The sequence below is a fragment of the Balaenoptera borealis genome, assembly GCF_965194805.1.
Source record: "Balaenoptera borealis genome assembly, chromosome: 16".
Lineage (NCBI taxonomy): Eukaryota > Metazoa > Chordata > Mammalia > Artiodactyla > Balaenopteridae > Balaenoptera > Balaenoptera borealis.
Genome location: NC_138872.1, coordinates 55,855,858 through 55,876,038, shown reverse-complemented (window position 1 = coordinate 55,876,038; position 20,181 = coordinate 55,855,858). Strand labels below are relative to the sequence as shown.

Here is a 20,181-nt window from a genome sequence, read left to right as displayed (position 1 = left end):
AGTAAGAAGTGAACTTTGTGCTTCTCATAATATACCTTTCTCTGTTTGAAAATGGCAAATGAGCTTTTGGAAGAAAATGAAAAGATGAAAAAAGAAGGAAAGACAAGATAAATAGTTACATGATAGTATGTCCTCATACCTAACCCCGAATCTAGTAAGTAGTATATATGGAAAAGCTAACATCCCATATCTCACACGCACACACACACAGCAGTTCTATATATGAAATAAAATTCTGCAATAACTTTTTAGTTTATTTCAATTAGAAATGCTTTTGGTTGCCAATAACAGAAATCCTAATTGCCAGGGTATAAATGAATAAGGGATTAATATTCTCACACAACGTGACTTCAGAGGTAGCCTGTCCTGTCACTGGTTCAGCTGCTCTATGATGTCAGAGCCAATGTCCCATGTGGTTGTCAATCAGTGGCTACTGCCCCACCATGGACACCATAAAAGATGAGGAAAAGGGGCAGGAGAAGGACAGATAGCGCCACCTGCAGGTACCCCCTTCCACGAGAAAAATAAAGGCTTCCGCAGACGCCCACAGCAAACCTCCGGTGACCAGACATGTCACATGGCCACTCCTAGCCGCACAGGAGGCTGGCAAAGCAAAGCTGGCTTTTTTTGGTAAGCATGAGACAATGGTGAAATACCAAGATAATTTTGCATTTCTCAAAAATGTCCAGCCACTCTTATGATGAGTGATCAGAGCCCTCAGCACGAAACTGATCATGCCCTCAATGTTATTTACTTATGTTCTGTTGATACATGAGTTATTTCTGCAACCCAAGAGGAAGTGTGAGCTCCTCAAAGTCTCATGGAAAGAGTCACACCCCTTTCTAGCAGGCCACAGTCCTGCTGTCTCCTCTTTCATAAAAAGCACCACTGTATCCGCTTGAAGGTATTGATTTTAATTAATCACAACATACAGCCCCCTCCATCAATAGAACGGTACCAGGGGAAGAACAGAAGCTGTAAATCACTGTTATTTCTTCTCTTCAGAGAACTTTCCTTTAACTTGAATTCAGTGGTTCTATTGTGCTCAGATTCAACTAATGTGTTCATAATTACACTAATAGCTACTCTTGACTGAACGCTATTATATCCCGGTGCGTGATCATACAGTACCTCATAGAATCCTGCGATGTTTTTACTATTTTACTGGATTTTACTGTTATTCACATTTTAAAGAGGGGAAGACTGAGACTTGAGAATGTAAATAACCTTTCAATGTCCCCAACACCATTCATACTAGAGCCAATATTTGAAGTCAGGACTGACTCTTGAAACAATTTTATTTGAGCTCATAATAATCATGTCGCGTGTCTAGGTACCATTTTACACAGAGTATCTCTAACTTTCATAATGACCTTTGTATTATCTCCTTTTCTCAGAATTTATGCCTGAAAGTCAGAGAAAGTAAATGATTTGCCTGAGATCACTTGCGGGTCGGGGGGTGGCAGAGCTGGAATCCCCACCAAGATGTGTCTGGTCCCCAGGCATCTACTCACTTCCAATGCAACCTATAGCTTCCGGCAGCATCATCAGGGCATAACGCAACAAAGCAGCACCACGTGAATCATGGAAGCCATTTCTTTTATGACAAAGGGATTAGTGGGTAGCCACAAGGAGGGTGAGCTCCAGAACCAGGCTACTGGAGTTCAAATCTGGCTTCCAAACTCAGTGTGTGATTTATGGCATCCTACGTAAATTCATAAAACCTCAGCTTCCAAATCTGTAAAATGGAGACTACAAGAACGTAAGCATATTGAGAGGAGTACAAGAGATTACTGAAGGAAAATAGCTGGTAGTACCTAGAACAAAGAAAAAAGGAGCTATATCATCATGAATAAGTTACTTAACCTCTCTAAGCCTCAGTTTCCCCTTCTGCAAAATGGGGTTAATAATACAACCTACATGTTATGAGAATATAAAGAGTCAATATGCATCAAGGGCTTATAACTGTCCTGGGCAGGTATCATGTGCTCAATAAATGTTAGCTGTCATCATCATCATGATGATATCTACCTGAGCAGTAACATCTAATTTCAAAGACCAGCTGAAAATAGAGCATCAGGAAAAAAAAATCTCATTTTTTTTTTGCATAAAATGAGACTGTTAGTAACACAATGGAGACATTTAGAGCAACTAGAAAGTACAAAGCAATGCGCTCCAATGCCAGAAACTTGTTTTTCAAAAAGCTTTTCAAGCTGAAGCAGAGGGCACAGCCAAGCCTGGCTAATTAGCTGCACTGCCTTATGCCATGGGGCCCAAGACATCGTGCCCGGCTGTTGTGTTGGGGGCTGGAGCCTGCAAAGTCAGCTGTAATTGACACCCAGGCACAGGGGGAGTAGGGAAGGTTAAGGGGGGGTGGGGGGCACACTTGGAGGAGCCAGGAAAGAAAAATACAAGGCAGTGCTAAGCACCTTGCAAGAAACTCTCAGCCACATTAGTGGGGAAAGTTTGTTTTCCTTTTTGTTTTCTTCTGGGGAGGCTGGAAAATGCACCTTCTCTCTCTCATTCTTTCTCTCTCTCTCTCTCTCTCTCTCTCTCCCTCTCTCTCTCTCTCTCTCTCTCTCTCTCTCTCTCTCTCTCTCTCTCTCTCTCTCCCTCCCTCCCTCCCTCCCTCCCTCCCTCCCTCCCTCCCTCCCTCCCTCTCTCTCTCTCTCTCTCTCTCTCTCTCTCTCTCTCTCTCTCTCTCTCTCTCTCTCTCTCTCTCTCTCTCTCTCTCTCTCTCTCTCTCTCGGTGTTCTCAGGCCAGATGGGGAAGCAGGTTTTCCAGGTACTGCAAACAAGCCTCTGGCCCTTTTGATTCATCCTGTCTACGGGAAAAGAAGACTTCTTTTTCAAAGATGCACCCTTTTTCAGCATTTCACTATCCCATTTCCATTTATTTCAAGCAGTATTCACCCAGAGCCTGCTAATGTGCCTGGCACTGTGCTAGCATGAGAGCTGAAGAGATCATCAGTCAGGCCCTGCCATGGTGAGGCTTAGGGTCCAGCAGGAATCAGTCTGTCCTGAGTCAGGAACTGCAGACGGATATCCAGCCAATAGCCATGGATGTCTAAAAGATGCCTGCCTTGGGAAACTGGATTCGGAAGATAAAATTAGCTTCATTTACTCTTGGAAAGGATTGGGCTCGTTGGAGGCAGCACGAAGGGGAAGCTGAGAGCATGTGCTCCACACCCGCATGCAAATCCCTGCTCTCAGGGAAGCTAAGAGGATTTCTTTCCTCAGAGCACCCCAGTTTCTGTCTCTGAAATGATAATAACAATGCTTATCTCATAGAACTGTTGAGGTAACTCATGTGGAACTCCTAGGAAAACTACGCACGTAGTCAATGCTAATTTTACTATTAATCGTTAGCTACTCACTCAGGAAGTTCCTAAATATCCACAAAGTACACATTATCAGATCATGAGGACTATAAGAAACTTTCAGCCAGTGCGCACGTGAGCAGTGCTATTTCCAAGCTTATGGGCCAAGGAAGGACATCCGTGCACTATGACTTAAATTCTGACCATGTGGTCAGTTTTGTCATCTAGAAAGTGGGAAATGCACACCTGATCAGTTTTCTCCTAAGTATCATTCACAATTCGGGCACTGATAAAATAATGCCCCCCGGCCCCAAAGAAATCTGTACTGAAGCTGAGTCTACAGACATGGGCAGTGACTGCTCCTCTCAATAGTTACTTCTGTACAACTGGCCATGGCTGGGTCTGTAGGATTCCACACTCACTGCATCGGATTGGACCAGGGCAAGTTGCCCCAGCAAACTTGTCCCATCTAGGGGCTGGCTAGTATATCAGCTCAATCAAGATGTCCTTATGGCATGACCCCTGGCAGACCGCAGTCAGTTATTAGGAAGTGGTGTAGGAAGAAGTTGCAATTAGAGAGAAGCGCAGAGACGGCAAATTTAAGCCACAAGTAAGGCCGGGATTGGGGTGAGGCGAGTGAGGTACTCTCTCATGGCACGAAGCTTAAGGAGCACCAAAAAATCTCAGTAATCAGCATGCATGATATCTGAATGCTATTTTTATTTAAAAAATGAATTAATGCAAGAATCTACGATGATCAATATAAAAATTTTAAATAAAGTCATGACGCACCTCTACACTAGTATGACTCACCTCCCTTGCCCTCTGCTAATCCAACTCTGTCAGATGCTGTCAATTAAATTTTTGATACTTTATGTATCAGACTTTGACATTAATCTTGATGATTTGCATGAAAATAGGATTCATCTTGGTTACTGAGCCTCTTGGTGCCCTCTTAAATCGTTTGACTAGGGCAAATGCCTCCCTCTCTTCACCTTAGTTCTGCTGCAGGAACCAACAAAGCTAGCACTGGATCCCAAGCAGAATGAAACCCCTCCCAGTCCTCTCTGAGCCCGGAGAAGTTGCCAAGATGGTTTTCTGTTCTCCTTCTCCTCCGCGTTTTCTTATATGATGGGGGCAAAAAGAAAACGTGTGAGCAGGTCTGGCTGCACCCTTCCTGCCAGAATGAAGGGCAAAAAGAGAACAAGATTCTTTCGGAATGATGCTTTAAAAAAACAATAGCGTGAGGATGGAGGACAAGCTGCATTTCTCAGGTAGCTGTGCTGGGAAAGTAGGGCCTTTGGGGAGCGTTGACTATGAGGGTGGCGTGGAGATGGGAGTCAAGGGAGTGACTAGAAAGCCTTGACGAGGAAGGGAACTTTTCCGAGGTGTGTGGAGGGGCAGCCTCTAGAGAGTTTCAGAGTTGGGATGTAGAGAAAGAATGTAAAGGGGATTTCAACAGGTGTTGCCCGCCCCCGCCCCACCTTGATGATCTTCCAGAAATGCAAACAAAGGATGTGATTTATATCACCAGAAACTGGACTGTTATTTCTTGAAGTGGCATCAAACCAAAAGTGGAACACATGGGTCCCTGCATTCACACGGGTTATAACCGTCCCTCATTAATAAGTGCAGTTATTAGGATCCCTGAAACCTACAAGTGGTGACCACACATAACTCAACACGCTTGATTCAAAAATCCCAAATGGGTTTATTTTTCAGACTACGGCTCAGCTCTAAAAAAAAATGTTTCTCTGATAACTGTCAGAAACAATAAAAAGTCCTCACCATTTACAATATCTATCTCACTATCCCCTCAGGAAGAAAGAAATAAACAGACTCTCCAAATAGAAGCTGAAAAAAAAAATCAGCATTAAGCTTCTGCTAGAAATGGGAGTATTTCAGTAAAAGAAAATTCTTGGTTGTGTCCAGAACAGTCTATTACTCGCATATTATACTGTTGGTATTACTGGGTGAAACATTTCCTGACTGATTGATGTGTTATTATCTCTTATAGTTGAATTATCTCTGAATGCCAACCATTATAATAAGAGCTGCTTTTGTCTGACAACAAAGCTGAGCTTTATTTTGTCTGCCTGGCACATAAGGGGATGCATCAGCTTGATTTCAAGTACTTCCTGTTAATCATTCATCCTATTAATGGGAAGGCACCTCTGATGTCCCATCCCACCCCCCTCAACACACACACACACACACACACACACACACTTGAAGCCGACAGTCTGATCTCTAACTTCATTAGGAAACAGAAGCATTCAAACAGGAATTTCTTCACCCACCTGCCACCAAATCTACCAGCCTCCCTGTGAATCTGCTCCCTGGTTCCCCACCTATTCTTGTGGATGAAGCATCCCTGACCCTATTCCTATCAGCCCCTCCACTTAGACTCTTGTGTCCTTGAAGCCGAATCGGCCTCTGAACCCTGACACTGAATTAATTCTCGGCCCTGGCACTGAATTAATTATCGGAGACAGAGTTTCGGGTGAAGTAGAAAAGAATAGTTTCATTGCTTTGCCAGGCAAAGGGGGACACAGAGGGCTAATGCTCTCAAAATTGAGTGTCCCGACCTGGAGGGGGTAGTGAGGAGCTTTATAGTAATGGTTCAAAGAGGAGGGCGTGATCAGCTCGTGGACCTTCTTCTGATTGGTTGGTGGTGAGGTAAGTGGGCGTCGGCATCATCAAACTTCTGGTTCCAACTGGTCCGGGGCCTAGTGCTTGTGGGCAACATACCATCGTTAGTCATTAACTTCTTCCACCTAGAGAGGGGTTCAGTATCTGCAAAACGGCTCGAGGATATTGTTGTGTGTATCCCTTGAAGGGCAACCAGGACCTTGCCCCAAGGCTGCACTATGGTTTCTCTTGACTGTTGCTTCTCCCTTGTCTCACATCCCCTCCCTTCCCTAATTAACAACTGCTTGAATCTGCCCTGTTGGAACTCAGGGAAGGTCACGGAGGCTCAATGAAGCCTATTTCCTGTAATCAAAGAAATGGGGGACACAGAAAAGCTTTTGTGCCCAGGTGCCCCTCAGGGCCCTGCTCCTTATCAATCTCAAGGGACTTGCTCCTGCAATTTTCTGCTTGTTCTCCTGCCTCCTCATTCTCTCCCCTTCTCCTGGATCATTCCGGGCAGAAGAAAAGTATGCTGTGATGTATGTGTGCACCCACGTCTCATAGCAGCACTATTCACAGTAGCCAAGAGGTGGAAGCAACCCCGGTGTCCATCAACAGACAAATGGATAAAGTTGTGGTATATACATACGATGGAACATTATTTAGCCTTAAAAAGGAAGGAAATCCTGACACATGCTACAGGATGGATGAACCCTGAGGACGTTATGCTGAGTGAATTAAACCAGCCCCCAAAAGACAAATACTATGTGACTCCCCTAATATAAGTTATCTAAAATAGTCAAGCTCATAGAAACAGAAAGTAGAATGGTGGTTGCCAGGGGCTGGGGGGACAGGGAAATGGGGAGTTAGTGTTCAATGAGGACAGTTTCAGATTTAAAAGATGAAAATGTTCTGGAGATCTGTTTCACAGCAACATGAGTATATTCAATATAGTCAACAATTCTAAATCATAAACTTAAAAATAGTTAAGATAGCAAATTTTATATTGTTTTCTTAACACAATTAAAAAAATGCTGTAATATCTCCCTTCTAAAAAAAAAAAGGTTCCTGACCTCCTACTCCCCTTCTCTCTACATCACTTCACAGCCACACTCTTGCGCCAGCCCTGTCTACAGCGGGGACCACTGTTCACCTTACCCTCCTGTCTCACCCCGAACCAGTCCTGTTACCCCCGCCCCCCGCCCCAGAGCTGTGCCTATAAGTTATCTGTGAATCACTGCACGTGGCTGGACATGTGAGTTAGATACTTCTTTGCTCACATCACCCAAATCCCAACCACACTGCCTTTCTCCAAGACCACAGCCATGGTCCTCTAATCAGGGTCTCTGTCTTCACTCTCTAGCTGGTACTCCATCCACATCACCACGAAACAGCTGGTGATGTTTTAATAAGCTGGAAATTGGAAAGTCATTTTGTTGTTCAAAACCCTCTAGTGGTTTACACACACACACACACACACTTTCCCACGTTCCCTAGCACGACCTAAAAGGCTCTGAGTAACCAACCACTGCTACCCACCCCAAGCCCATCTTGTACCCCTTTATGACTCCCCTTTACTCTCCAACAAGCAAACCCCTTCCCCACTCTAGAGTGTGAGAACCTGTTCCTTCTATCCGGACCGCTGCTCTCCTGATGCTTCTCCGGAGCTGGAGTTTATGGGGCCAATCTTGTCATTTCTATGTGTCATGACTGGAACTACAGTGACTGTCTTGAAATGGAGAAGGGACAAGCCTAGGGGCCACACCACTGTGCTCATAAAATGAAAGAAAATGAACATTTCTAGACAGAAATGGTCTCGTGACTCTTGAGACGTTGAGTCTCTGAACCTACCCTGTCTTATTCCAGAAGGATTCTTGTTATCTAAAACAACAAATGCCCTTATTGGGTTCCACCCGTTACCTTGGGAAATCTATTCCAGGCCACTCAAAACATCTTGAGGGACACACCACTGCAAACCAGACTGATTATCCTATCCTAGCATGGTTGATGCTCAAAATTAGGGCCCATACCAGGGGGAGGCACAAAACTGCAGGGGCACCAGAAAACTCAGTCATCAAGATACACCATTTTTAATGCAATGGTTTACAAAATCAAAACAAATGTAAAAAATGCACAGTGGACAAAATACCAACATTTTAAATAAAGACAGGATCTAATCCTGTACTTGCAGGGCCCTGTCTCTCGTGCCTCACCCTAGGCCCTGCTCTAAATATTTGTTGGATAACTGCCCAAGCATCTTAACCCAAGATCTCCAAGTTCTACACAAGAACTTCACTGCCATCCTCACTTGACAGGGGAGGGCTCTTGGGACTCAGAGAGGTTAAGTAAATGATTGGGGGGTCACACAGCTGAGAGTGGTCTGAATGACTGAAAGCAGTGCTCTTCACCAATGTGTTAGAAGGTCTGTGTGAGACGTGGCCTTGGTACCTCTCAGATGGGGACTGTATGAAGTGGGGGAAGAGAAGGGCAGGAGCTGCCAACATCCAGGCTTTGCTCTGCTGTCTTCTGTCTTGCAAAGCACACTTCCCGAGCACCCACTAATCTGGCCTTTGAGGGACTGGACCTTTCCTCTAATGAGCTTATTATATGAGTGCTTATTATGCAAACGGGGCCAAGAGTCACAAATGGCCTCCAGCAGCCAGAAAACCTTCAGGTTTTGCTAAAAAGGCACCTGGATTAACACATTTCAGGGTAATGAAGGTATCACCCAGTTTGCAAGGTAATAGGCAGTGAGGAGGGAGGGGAGGCCAGTGGCCGTGAGAGAGGGAGTCAGGATGTGGAGTGGACCGCAGGCAGCCGTCTGTGGCTTTCTTCCAGTCCTCAGGGACGTGGCACATTATGTAAATGCAAACCGATTCCGACAGGATGGGAGGAATCCATCACTCACACCCTCACATCCTTCTGAGACTGCTTCTGCCAGACCTGCTCTTCAAATCCCCCAGACTGCTCCACGATAATGCTACTGGAGGACTTTAGCCAAAGGCAGGGAGAAGTCTTGAGTCCTCAGTTAGGACACGGGTAGCCAGAGGTCCTCCTGGCTTCCAGCTGCATGAGCTGGGAGCAGACAAAAAATTGTAAAATGCCTGATGAAGGGGGAACACATAAAAAGAAAGATAAGAAATGAAAGGTCTCATCGTTTGCATCGCTGGTAATTTCACCAGGCGGCTTTGCAAAGATCCTCCCTCGGAGTGACAGCCCGCCTGGGGGCTTTGCTGAGTTAAAGGCATCCTGGAGAAGAGGCTGTCAGTCACTGGGAAGTGAAAGCGGAGCCAAAGCTGAGGTTCCGACCCCACGGCCCAGTGGCGTGGTGCCCGTGTGTGCGGGGTGGCAAGTGCAGAGGAAGGGATCTGTCCCAGTGGCTCTTTCACGGGTCCCAGGGTCGCTGCCCACGGCCCCAGCCCTAGGAGCCTTCACTGCCTTCCTCGGAGAGCAGAGGCTGTGCTTTCATGCTGTCATCGGCAGAACTGCCAGCCTCTCTCCCAGAGCCCGTTCATCCTTCTGGCACCCACCGGGGCAGCTGAGCACTTGGTGGGAGGAAGCGGAGCAGTGAGAAGGGGTGTCTTTTTTCAGACTGACAACCCAATTCCTCAGAAAGTACGCCTGGTTGTTTCGAACCCCTCTCTCCTTAAATTCTGAGTTTCGACGTTTGGACACCTGCTGCCGCCCACACACTCCCCAGGGATCTACAACTCCATGGGCAGATGGGCACAGACTATTTCAGAAGGCCTGTTTTGACCAAGATCTACCGTGTCGTACATCTTGGACCCTGCCCTTGAAAAGAGCAACAGGATTCCTGAGCAAATACTTCCCTGTTCAGCAGCAATCCGTGCTTAGCAGGGACAGGAGAGGGCAAATGGGGCAGCGATTGAAATGCAAAGCCCTGTGGGGACGTAGGTGGCCAGGTCTCTCACCTGTATGTGTTTCTAGTTTCCTTCCTAATAGTTCTCAGCCCTCTCCACTGCTACCATCCCAGCTCAAACTTCACTTGTTGTTGTAACCCCTACCTGGCCTTCCTGTGGTCTCTTCACACCCTCTAATCTGTTCCCCTGTTCTTGGAAAATGATACCCCAACCCATTGCTGATAGATGATAGATGGATAGATAGATAGATAGATAGATAGATAGATAGATAGATTTACAGACAAATGATGGATGGGATGGACAGACAGATACATGATAGAGAAAAATAGGTAGATAGGGAGACGGAGAGAGAGAGAGAGAGGATGGATGGACGGATCGACATAGATATATAGAAATATATATTTATATAAGATAGATATAATAGAGGTAGGTAGGTAGGTAGATAAACAGATACACAGACAGATGATGGATGGATAGACATATATATGATACAGAAAAATAGGTAGATAGATAGGGAGACAGAGAGAGAGGATGGGTGGATGGATAGATAGACATATGATAGAGATAGGTAGGTAGATAGAGAAAGAGAGAGAAAGAGAGATGATAGATTTAATGGATGAATGGATGGATGGATAAATAGACATATGATAGAGATAGGTAGGTAGGTAGATGGATGGATAGATGGATGATGGATAAATACGTGACAGACGGGTGGATTTAGAGATAGATAGATGATACATTTGATAGACAGACGGACAGACAGACAGCTAGATTGATAAATACACGGGCTGACTTGCGGGGACTCCTCAATGCACTTAGGCTTTAGAATAAAACGTTTTACTTTGCTCCCTCCTGCGCGGTCTGGACCCAAACAGCACCAGCATCATCTCCACCTCGCCTCTCGCTCCGGGACCCCAGGTTTTCCAGAACCACTGGCCTTACCACTGGTCTTATTTTTAACTAACATTTCTCTTTCATTCTTCCTGAAAACAAAGCCATTGCACACTCCGACCCATCTCCCTGAATCCCCGCCCCCACCCTCACCTCTCACCAGCCTAACAAGCCCCGCTGGGCCCCAGCCCCTCTGAATCCCCGCTCACAGGGCCATCGCCTCTCCTCCCAGCGTTGCTGTGATGATGTGTTTAGTGTTTGTCTTTCTGACTAGCCCGTGTGATCTCTGAGAGCTAGAAGAGGCTCTACAGGGCTCATGACTGTATCATCAGAGCCCAGGGCAGCGCCTGGTGATTTGTGACGCTCCTTAGATACGTCGGCCCTGGGCTTGGCACCGTGCGAGGGGCTAGGGAGAGAGAAGAGAAGGTGACTGCTCGCAGAGGCAGGGTTTTCTCTAATAATAGTATCAATGTGTGCTTCCTTGCATAAGCCCGCAGTCACTCATTGAGAATTGGGTGACAGAGTAAAAGGTGCTACTCCAAAAGCCCAAGTCCTTATCCCCAGAGGAAACATACATCTCAGATTTGCTATGACACTCCCTATTTTGAGCATTTATTCCCCAGTCGGAGGCCCTATGCATAGCAAGTAAGAACCTGACACAGGAGCCCCTCTACCTGGTGCTAATCTCAATCCCGCTGCCATCTCCCTTACTTCCTTGGACAAACACTGTTTCCTCATCTAAACAATGGGGTCATCATTAACACCTATTTCAGCGCAGACTCTATGAGTGGCTAAAAAACACAGGATGTTTAAGAGAGGGCTTGTTGTGTTAAAAGCACCCCAGGACACCCAAACATTAGTATTATCAGCCCCATTTGGTGCCAATCACACCTGCCTTTTAAATTCAGAATACGGTCACTCCATAAAAAAGAATGAAACAATTGCAGCAACATGGATGGACCTAGAGATTATCATACTGAGTGAAGTAAATCAGACAGAGAAAGACAAATTCCACTTATATGTGGAATCTAAAAAATAATACAAATGAACTTATTTACAAAACAGAAACAGACCCACAGACATAGAAAACAAACTTATGGGGCTTCCCTGGTGGCTCAGTGGTTAAGAATCCGCCTGTCAACGCAGGGGACACGGGTTCGAGCCCTGGTCCGGGAAGATCCCACATGCCGCGGAGCAGCTAAGCCTGTGCGCCACAATTACTGAGCCTGCGCTCTACAGCCTGCAAGCCACAACTACTGAGCCCACATGCCTAGAGCCCGTGCTCCACAACAAGAGAAGCCACCTCAATGAGAAGCCCGTGCACCGCAGCGAAGAGTAGGCCCCGCTCGCCACAACTAGATAAAGCCCGTGTGCAGCAAGAAGACACAACGCAGCCAAAAATAAATAAATAAATAAATTTATTAAAAAAAAAAAAAAAAGAAAACAAACTTATGGTTACCAAAGGGGAAAGGGGGGAGGAATAAGTTAGGAGTATGGTATTAACAGATACACACTGCTATACGTAAAACAGATAAACAACAAATATTTACTATATAGTATAGGGAACTACATTCAATATCTTGTAATAACCTATAATGGAAAAGAATCAGAAACAAAATATATAAGTGAATCACTTTGTTGAACTCCTGAAACTAACACGATATTGTAAATCAAGTACACTTCAATTAAAAAAGAAAGAATGATATGGTCACTCTATTCGTATTTCTGAAAATCACAGTGAAAACTGAATTCATCTGTGATTGAGCATTCCAGCCCTGAATTCTCTGTTTTTTTAATACCTCAATAAGTAAAAAGCAGTGACTTCCTGTTTTTAAATTTTTAAATTAATTGGCTGCGTTGGGTCTTCGTGGCTGCATGTGGGCTTTCTCTAGTTGCAGCGAGCAGGGGCTACTTTGTTGCAGTGCACGGGCTTCTCATTGCAGTGGCTTCTCTTGTTGCGAGCATGGGCTCTAAGATGCGTGGGCTTCAGTAGTTGTGGCACGTGGGCTCAGTAGTTGTGGCTCGTGGGCTCTAGAGCGCAGGCTCAGTAGTTGTGGCGCAAGGGCTTAGTTGCTCCACGGCATGTGGGATCTTCCCGGACCGGGGCTCGAAACCATGTCCCCTGCATTGGCAGGTGGATTCTTAACCACTGCGCCGCCAGGGAAGTCCTGTGACTTCCTTTTAATTAGCAATTTGCCTGCCTCCAAAGTCCCCACAGGAGCAACCCTATAGTACAAGCGCCCTTGGCCAAGACCCATGGATCCAGAACCTGGATAAACCCACCTCATGCCCCAGGGAGGGGGCCGTATAATGCTCTGACCCCACATTCCAGGGAAGGAGGAAATCTAGAGATAACAGTGACACTCCATCAGTTCAACTCTCATTTATTAAGCACCTAATATATGCCACACACTGCACTAAGCGCTTTGCATTTGTCATGTCCTGTAATCCCGAGAGGTAGGTATCAGCCTGGCTTAACTTTTCAGAGGGGAAAATAAGCTTCGAGAGGTTAGATAGTAAGTTGCCTGACATCACCCGGCAAGGAGCTGGTGGGCAGGGATTTCAACCAGGCTCTTTCAAAGCCCCTCTTAGCTTTAAGCTATCCAAACAGCCCTGCTGAGAAGTTCTTAAGCTCTGCTCAACAGGAATTTTGTCAACCATAACGTAAGTTTCAAGTTTCCATTGAGCCATTTGCTCCTTTACCAGAGGATCATCTAAGATGTACCCAATTATGGACCAGTGGTTCAGAGGAACACGAGATAACTTATGTTACCGCCACCTGCTTGGTCCAAGTCCAGCTGAAAGCAAAGCTTTGTGATTTCTTGGGAGGTTTTTTAAAATTCTGAAAATAGTGCTGGGATCTCGTTCCTGCAAAGTGGAGAGCCTCAGTCATAAAAAATAAACAGTCATTGTGGAAAGACGCTGGGATGTGCTCGCTTTATGGCCACACCATTGCTGCTTTTGATGCTACCTCTTGACACAATTATCCAGTAAGTGACTTAAAAAAAAATGTAGGTGGGGTGTGCTAGGCTAGGGACCAGTCACGGGCCAGAGCCCAAGCTTGTCCTGCAGCCAGGGGAGGAGTGGGTCTGGACTCCCACGATGAAGGAGAGGAGAGAATCATGCCTGGATCAGTTACTCAGGGCATTTCACACAATGATTGTGTTTCAAATCCAGGTTTTATAGAGCTGAAGTCCTGGCTGGGAGTCAATATTGCTTTATTCTCCAGATCTGCGCATTGCTGAGGGGTCTGGACAAAATCTCCCCACAGCATCCCAAGCTTTATTTTGAGGTGTTGCCTGAATTACTTTCATGATGCTTTTGAGCTCTGAATTTCTGAAATTAGGAGGTCAAGACCACAGACATAGGGGCTACATTAACAAGGGCTCTATTATGGAGGTGGGGGGTGGAGGAGTGAATTCGTATTCAAGTTACATCAGAGAAAAACTTACTCAGGTTGTAGTGAGTTGAATTGTGCCCCCCCCACCCCCCGAAGATATGTCCAAGTCCTCACTCCTGCATCTTGGATGTGGCTTTTTTAGAAACAGAGTCTTTGAGATTGTAATTAAGTCAAGGATCTCTAGATGAGATCATCCTATATTTAGGGTAAGTCCTAAATCCAATGAATGTTTTTTTTTTTTAAGAGAAAGTGATACCGAGCAAGACCTTGTGGGGCTCCTGGACACAAAAGCCTTTCTGTGTCCCCCCATGTCTTAATTACAGGAAATAGGCTTCATTCAGCCTCCCTGACCTTCCCTGAGTTTCAAGAGGCAGGTTCAAACAGTTGCTAATCAGGGAAGGGAGGGGATGGGGAGATAAGGGAGGGGCAGTCAAGAAACAATAGTGCAGCCTCGGGGCGGAGTCCTGGTTCCCCCTCAAGGGACACACATAATATCTTTGAGCTGTTTTGCAGATACTGAAACCCCCACCAGGTGGGAGAAGTTAACTGTATGCTGCCCACAAACACTAGACCAGTTGGAACCAGAAGGTTGATGATGCCGACTCCCACTTACCTCACCACCAACCAATCAGAAGAAAGTCCACGAGCTGATCACGCCCTCCTCTTTGAACCATTACTATAAAACTCCTCACTACCCCCTCCAGGTCGGGACACTCAATTTTGAGAGCATTAGCCCTCTGTGTCCCCCTTTGCCTAGCAAAGCAATGAAACTATTCTTTTCTACTTCACCCAAAACTCTGTCTCTGAGAATTAATTCTGTGTCCGGCTACAGAGGCCGGATTCAGCTTAGAAGGAGGGGGCGATTTGACACACATACACACAAAAAGAAGGCATTAAAAAAGTGGAAGCAGAGATTGGAGTTATTCTGTCACAAGCCAAGGGATATTTGGAACCACCAGAAGCTGGAAGAGGCAAGGAAGGATCCTCCCCTAGAGGCCGCCGAGGAAGCACGGCCCCTGCACGGCCCAGCTTCATTTCAGATTTCTGGCCTTCAAACAGTGAAATACTAAATTTGTGTTGCTCTAAGTCACCAAGTTTGAAGAAATTTGCTATAGTGGCCCTAGGCAACTCATACAGACTTTACAAATGGTTTGGAATGAGCCAAGGCGCCACTGTTCTGTGGTGGTCATCGTCTGCATTACTCAGCTCTATTGTACCTTTGGTCTCTGGCAGGTTCTCCCCAGGTGGTGAGAAAACAGCCTGCCGGCTGAGTGCCCCGGGGCAGGCAATCTTCCTGGCCTGGCTGGGGTCCTGCATCCAGGCTCGAACCAATCCCTGCAATGGGGGAGGAGGGAGTGATGATTGAGAGGTCAAGCCTGGGTTCTGCACCCGCAGGGCAGGGGGAGCATAATATTGTGATTTATAATAACTATATTATTATACTTGGTCTTTGTCCCTGGTTTGGGCACAGAGCTTCTAAAACCTCTGGAATTTCCAAAGAGAGCGATCAAGGTGTCTTTTGTTATGTTAATGAGGTGGCTTTGGGACCTCACTTAAGGATGGGGGCTGGTGGCCAGGAGGACCAACAACTACGTGGTTAGAGGGTTGGAACTTTCAGTCCCAACCCCCTGACCTCCTGGGAGTGGGGAGGAGCTGGATATTGAATTCAATCACCAATGGCCAAGGATTTAATTAATCATTTCTATGTAAAGAAACCTCAGTAAAAACCCAAAAGCATAGCTTTTGAAGAGCTTCTAGGTTGGTGAGCAGGTAGAGATCTGGTGAAAGTGAGGTGGATGGAGAGATCTTGGAAGCCCTGCATCCCCTTCCCATATACCTTGCCCGATGCATCTCTTCCATCTGGTTGTTTCTGAGTTGCATCCTTTTATAATAAACCAGTGATCTAGTAAGTAAAATGTTTCTCTGAGTTCTGTGAGCTGCTCTAGCAAATTAAACAAACCCAAGGAGGGGGTAGTTGGAACCTCCCATCCACAGCCAGTGGGTCAGATGCACAGGTGACAACCTGGACTTGGGATTGGGGGGAGGGGAGAGTCTTGTGGGACTGAGCCCTTATCCTATGGAATACGATGCTACCATTGGGTCAGAATGGAGTTGAATTGTGGGACAATCAGAGGTGTCAGAAAAAAAAGCATACTTTGTACTTGGTACTGGTGTCATTTTAGGGGAGAAGGAGAGAGAAGGAAGGAGGGTAGGGTGGTAAGAAGGCAGGAAGGGAGGAAGGAGGGGGTCTCTCCTGAAGGCAAGAGTCCTAAGTTTGGATGGAGCTGAGAAGGGCCCAGAGGAAGGAAAGGAGGAAGAAGGTGGCATCTGAGGAGTCGCTGAAGCCCTGGGTCCAATGCTTATGGAATTAGTGACAGAGAAAGAAGCCACTCCCTAGAGATCAGCCTAGAAATGGGATTTTATTCCGACTTTCTGTGTTCATCCCTGCCGTGATAAGTTTCAGATATAATTCTTAGAAACTCGAAATGCGCCTTTCTGAAAATCCATTCAAATATGACAGTTATCAGGTGTATTGAAAACAATAGTTTTTGAGAGATGAAAAAACAGAGAAAGTTTAATATATCCCCATTCCTTCCCTTCCTCATAAACATGGCTTCACAGAATCTGCCCGTCCCCCGAGCTCAGCAAGCAGAGGTCCTTTTAAAATACAATGTGAAACAGAGTGACTATTTCACAGATGAAAAGGCATGTGCTTCCCCATCCACGGGTTTCTGAAAAGGTGGATTTTAATTTCCGAAAAGACAAAGCCGAGAGAAAAAGAAAACGCCTATCTCCATGCACTTAAGAACTATAATATTACTTAGATGGGGACGTTTTATTCTGAAAAAAATGACTGTCACTGGTGATTAATATTCTCCTTATAATTAATTCAAAATCTTATTAAAATCAAACTTTTATAACTTTACATATAACCAGGCTGCCTATGTCAGGATGTAGGATAAGCCTTGTCATTAATTTTACCTGTATCATTTCTCTCGTTCTCCAAAAAGGCAATAAAAGATACCTCCTTGAAAGTCAGTAATGCCGGGCCACGCTCATCTCCATAATGACACAATTTCCAATTCACGCCTCATTTTCATTAATGTTTCTGGCCATAAATTTTTAAGCATATGATAAAAAATTTCTGAAGCAGCATAAAACTAACATGAAGAGGGAGTTCATTAGCATGTGACCCTAATTAGAGATTCCATATTAACTTCCCATTCCTACTTGTGCATATCCAGTAACGTCACACCTCTATTATGGACATGTGCTCACATTGTTGGGAGGAAATATTCCTCGGCTTTATTTTTTAAAACAGTCCATGTGTTTCCTCTGTTACTGAATAAGCCAACAGACAACTGTATCACAGAATGCCTTTCATGTCGCAAATTATCCGAAAGAATTGTGAGAAGGTCCTTACCCAATGTTTTATTAATGAAAAAAAGCATTTTTTTCATTAATAAAAAAAAAAGATCATAAAATCGTAAAAGTGGGGGGAGAGAGAATGTGCTGACTCTGTCTCTTTTCTAATGTTGGGTGATAAAAATGCTACTTCAGGATTCAGAAGGTTAAGTTCTAATGTGTATTTTGAATAGAGGGTGTTGGAATAATTGCCTCATAAAGCAAAGCATTGCCCGCCTGCTAATGGCTGCATAGTGCAGGGCTCAGCAAAGACGGCCAAGCTTACTGGAAAAAATGCTGTGCCTCAACTTTTGTAGCCCTCCCATATTAAGTTAACTTTCCCCTCCCCTTGCTTTCCAGAAAAGGTATAAAATCCCATCACCCGTTTTTGCAGCTCACATGAGCTGCTGCCTTTAACATCGTTGAGACCTAGTCTCCAAAGATTCCCCTGCCATGGACTGTGTCTCCATCTACCTTCACCCCTGCTTTGTCCCCTTCCCCTACTGTGTAACCAACAGAATGTGCTGGAAGTGATGCTATGTGACTTCTGAGTCTAGGTTGTAAGCAAGAAGTCTTGCAGCTTCCCCTTGAGTCTCTTGGAATGTGCACTCTGGAGAAAGCCAGGCACAATTTAAGGGATCCAACTAATCTGAGATGGCCATGCTATGAGGAAGCCCAAGCTATCTACATGGAGATGCTAAGAAAAGAGATGCCTGGCCATCCATGAGCTCTTCCAGCTAACCCAGCTCAGATGCCAGACAAGTGAGAAAAGAAGCCCCCTTGGACGTCTAGCTCATTCAAGCCCTCCAGTGACTCCAGCCTGAGCTGCTCTCCCATTGCAACCATGTGGAGACTCCAAGTGGGAACTGCCCATCTGAGCCACTCAACACACGGGACTATGATAGATTCATGAAATTGGCTTTTAAAGCCTTTAGGTTTGGCAATATTTTGATATGATGAGATAGATAACTAGAACAACATTTTTTCCATAAATAGCAAGTAGGGAAGGGAGGCAATGGATTTAAACCATTCACTGAGCAGAGGCAAGAGCCACAGTGTCCCCCATTGGTCCCAGGTCTTCAAGTCTTCCCCACTCTACATTTATTCTTCAATTACAGTCTTTAGTACAACCTCTTGAGAAGTATGTGAGCAAGTCCAGCATGGGGCTTTCTCTTGATACATGCAAGGGTAACTAGAAGAAAGTCGAGCCTGCTGGTCCCCCCTTTGAGGTCAGGCTTGACACAGAAGCAATTCAATGCCGAAGGTCTTGGGGGGGATTATTAATGTAGGCAATGGCAAATGAGGAACCACAGTAAGACTCTCTAAAAACTCATCACCCACCTAAAGTCCCACTATTTACAGCAAAGGCTCCTCTCCCCCAACTCTCCCCAAACTCCACAGGTTTTGCTTCTTTATCGGTTCTCTGGTGATTACCCCCCAACCCTGTCCTCACTTTTTCCATCTGTTCCCTGAGTTAGTGATTTGGCCAGCTCCGTCTCACAGCGCTGGCCTCTGCAGCCCTCACTCAGGTTTGCAAAACAAAGTGAAGGTAGTCAGCTTAATCTAAAAGTTGTCCTCATCCTCATTAAAAACTGGGTTGGAATAAGAAAGGATGGCCCATACTATTATTTTTCTCTCTTATCGTTGTCACAGGAGGAATAGAACGCACCGGCCTATAAAACCAATATTTCACGGAGACACTCAAAGAGGAGTAAGAACTGCCCTTTACAGAAGCAAGCAATGAACTGAGTCAACACCACGAGGTTCACGTTTTGCTTGAGTGTGATCACTGTAAAGGCCTCTCACCAGCGAGATGCAGAACAAAAAATCTCATAATCAATTAGTCCAGGATGCAGAGGGATGTGTATGTGTGTGCGTATGCATGTGTGTCTGTGTTTGTGTCTGTGTGTGCACATGTGCATTTGTGTGCATGTATGTGTTTGTGTGTGCATGTCTGTGTGTGTGTGCACATGTGCATGCACTTGGAGGGTTTAAAGGTGAAGAAGGGAAAGAATAATTTATGGACAACTTACTATGGCATGCCAAGGATGTTCCCCATATTAAATTTCATCCTTATAACAGCCTTGTAAGGTTGGAATAATTAGCCTTTCTGACTTTATAGATGAGGACACCAGGACTCAGAAAGAAGAGGTGACTTGCCCAAGGTTATAAAGCTGGGAATCGATAGAAATGGGGTTTGAACTTCTTCTTTCTGCCTCTGACTTTGGTTCCTAAGTCAGGCCATGTTCAAGATCCTCTGGAGAGCCCGCCCCCTGGTGGCTCACCTAAGCGTAGGCTTGAGAACCTGCACTTGTAGCCGACTCCCCCGCTGAACCAGACTAATGACGGAGAACCACCCTAGAAAAGTCATTCCTCTCTGAGCCTCAGTTACCCCATCTGCAAAATAAGGTAGTTGTGGGAGGTTATTTCTTGGTAGTTCAAACAATCTCGGGTTATAATTGAGATTGCACGGGGGAGGACAAATAGTGAAGAGACAAGAGATGTATTATATCTTAACTATCATGTTTTTATTAAAACAAATAAATGTTTCAAAAAAATTATGTTTTAAATGGAGATTCGTTCCTGCCTGACAATTTATAGTCATGTAATTTTAAAATGCCAATCATTAAATGCAAAAGAGCGACACATATAA

At 45.3% G+C, this 20,181-nt stretch overlaps 1 protein-coding gene and 1 long non-coding RNA gene across 30 annotated transcripts in view; one reads left to right on the top strand and one right to left on the bottom strand.

Moving 5' to 3' along the window:
• RBFOX1 (RNA binding fox-1 homolog 1) overlaps nucleotides 1–20,181 on the bottom strand; it is a 2,204,510-nt gene that overhangs the window by 681,286 nt on the left and 1,503,043 nt on the right. The window lies entirely within an intron of this gene.
• The window catches only part of LOC309614218, a 409,767-nt gene extending 389,586 nt beyond the window's left edge, over nucleotides 1–20,181 (top strand). Inside the window, exon 2 of the long non-coding RNA XR_014236083.1 lies at nucleotides 1–20,181. This exon is cut by the window's left edge and continues 12,750 nt beyond it. This is a non-coding gene — a long non-coding RNA (uncharacterized lncRNA).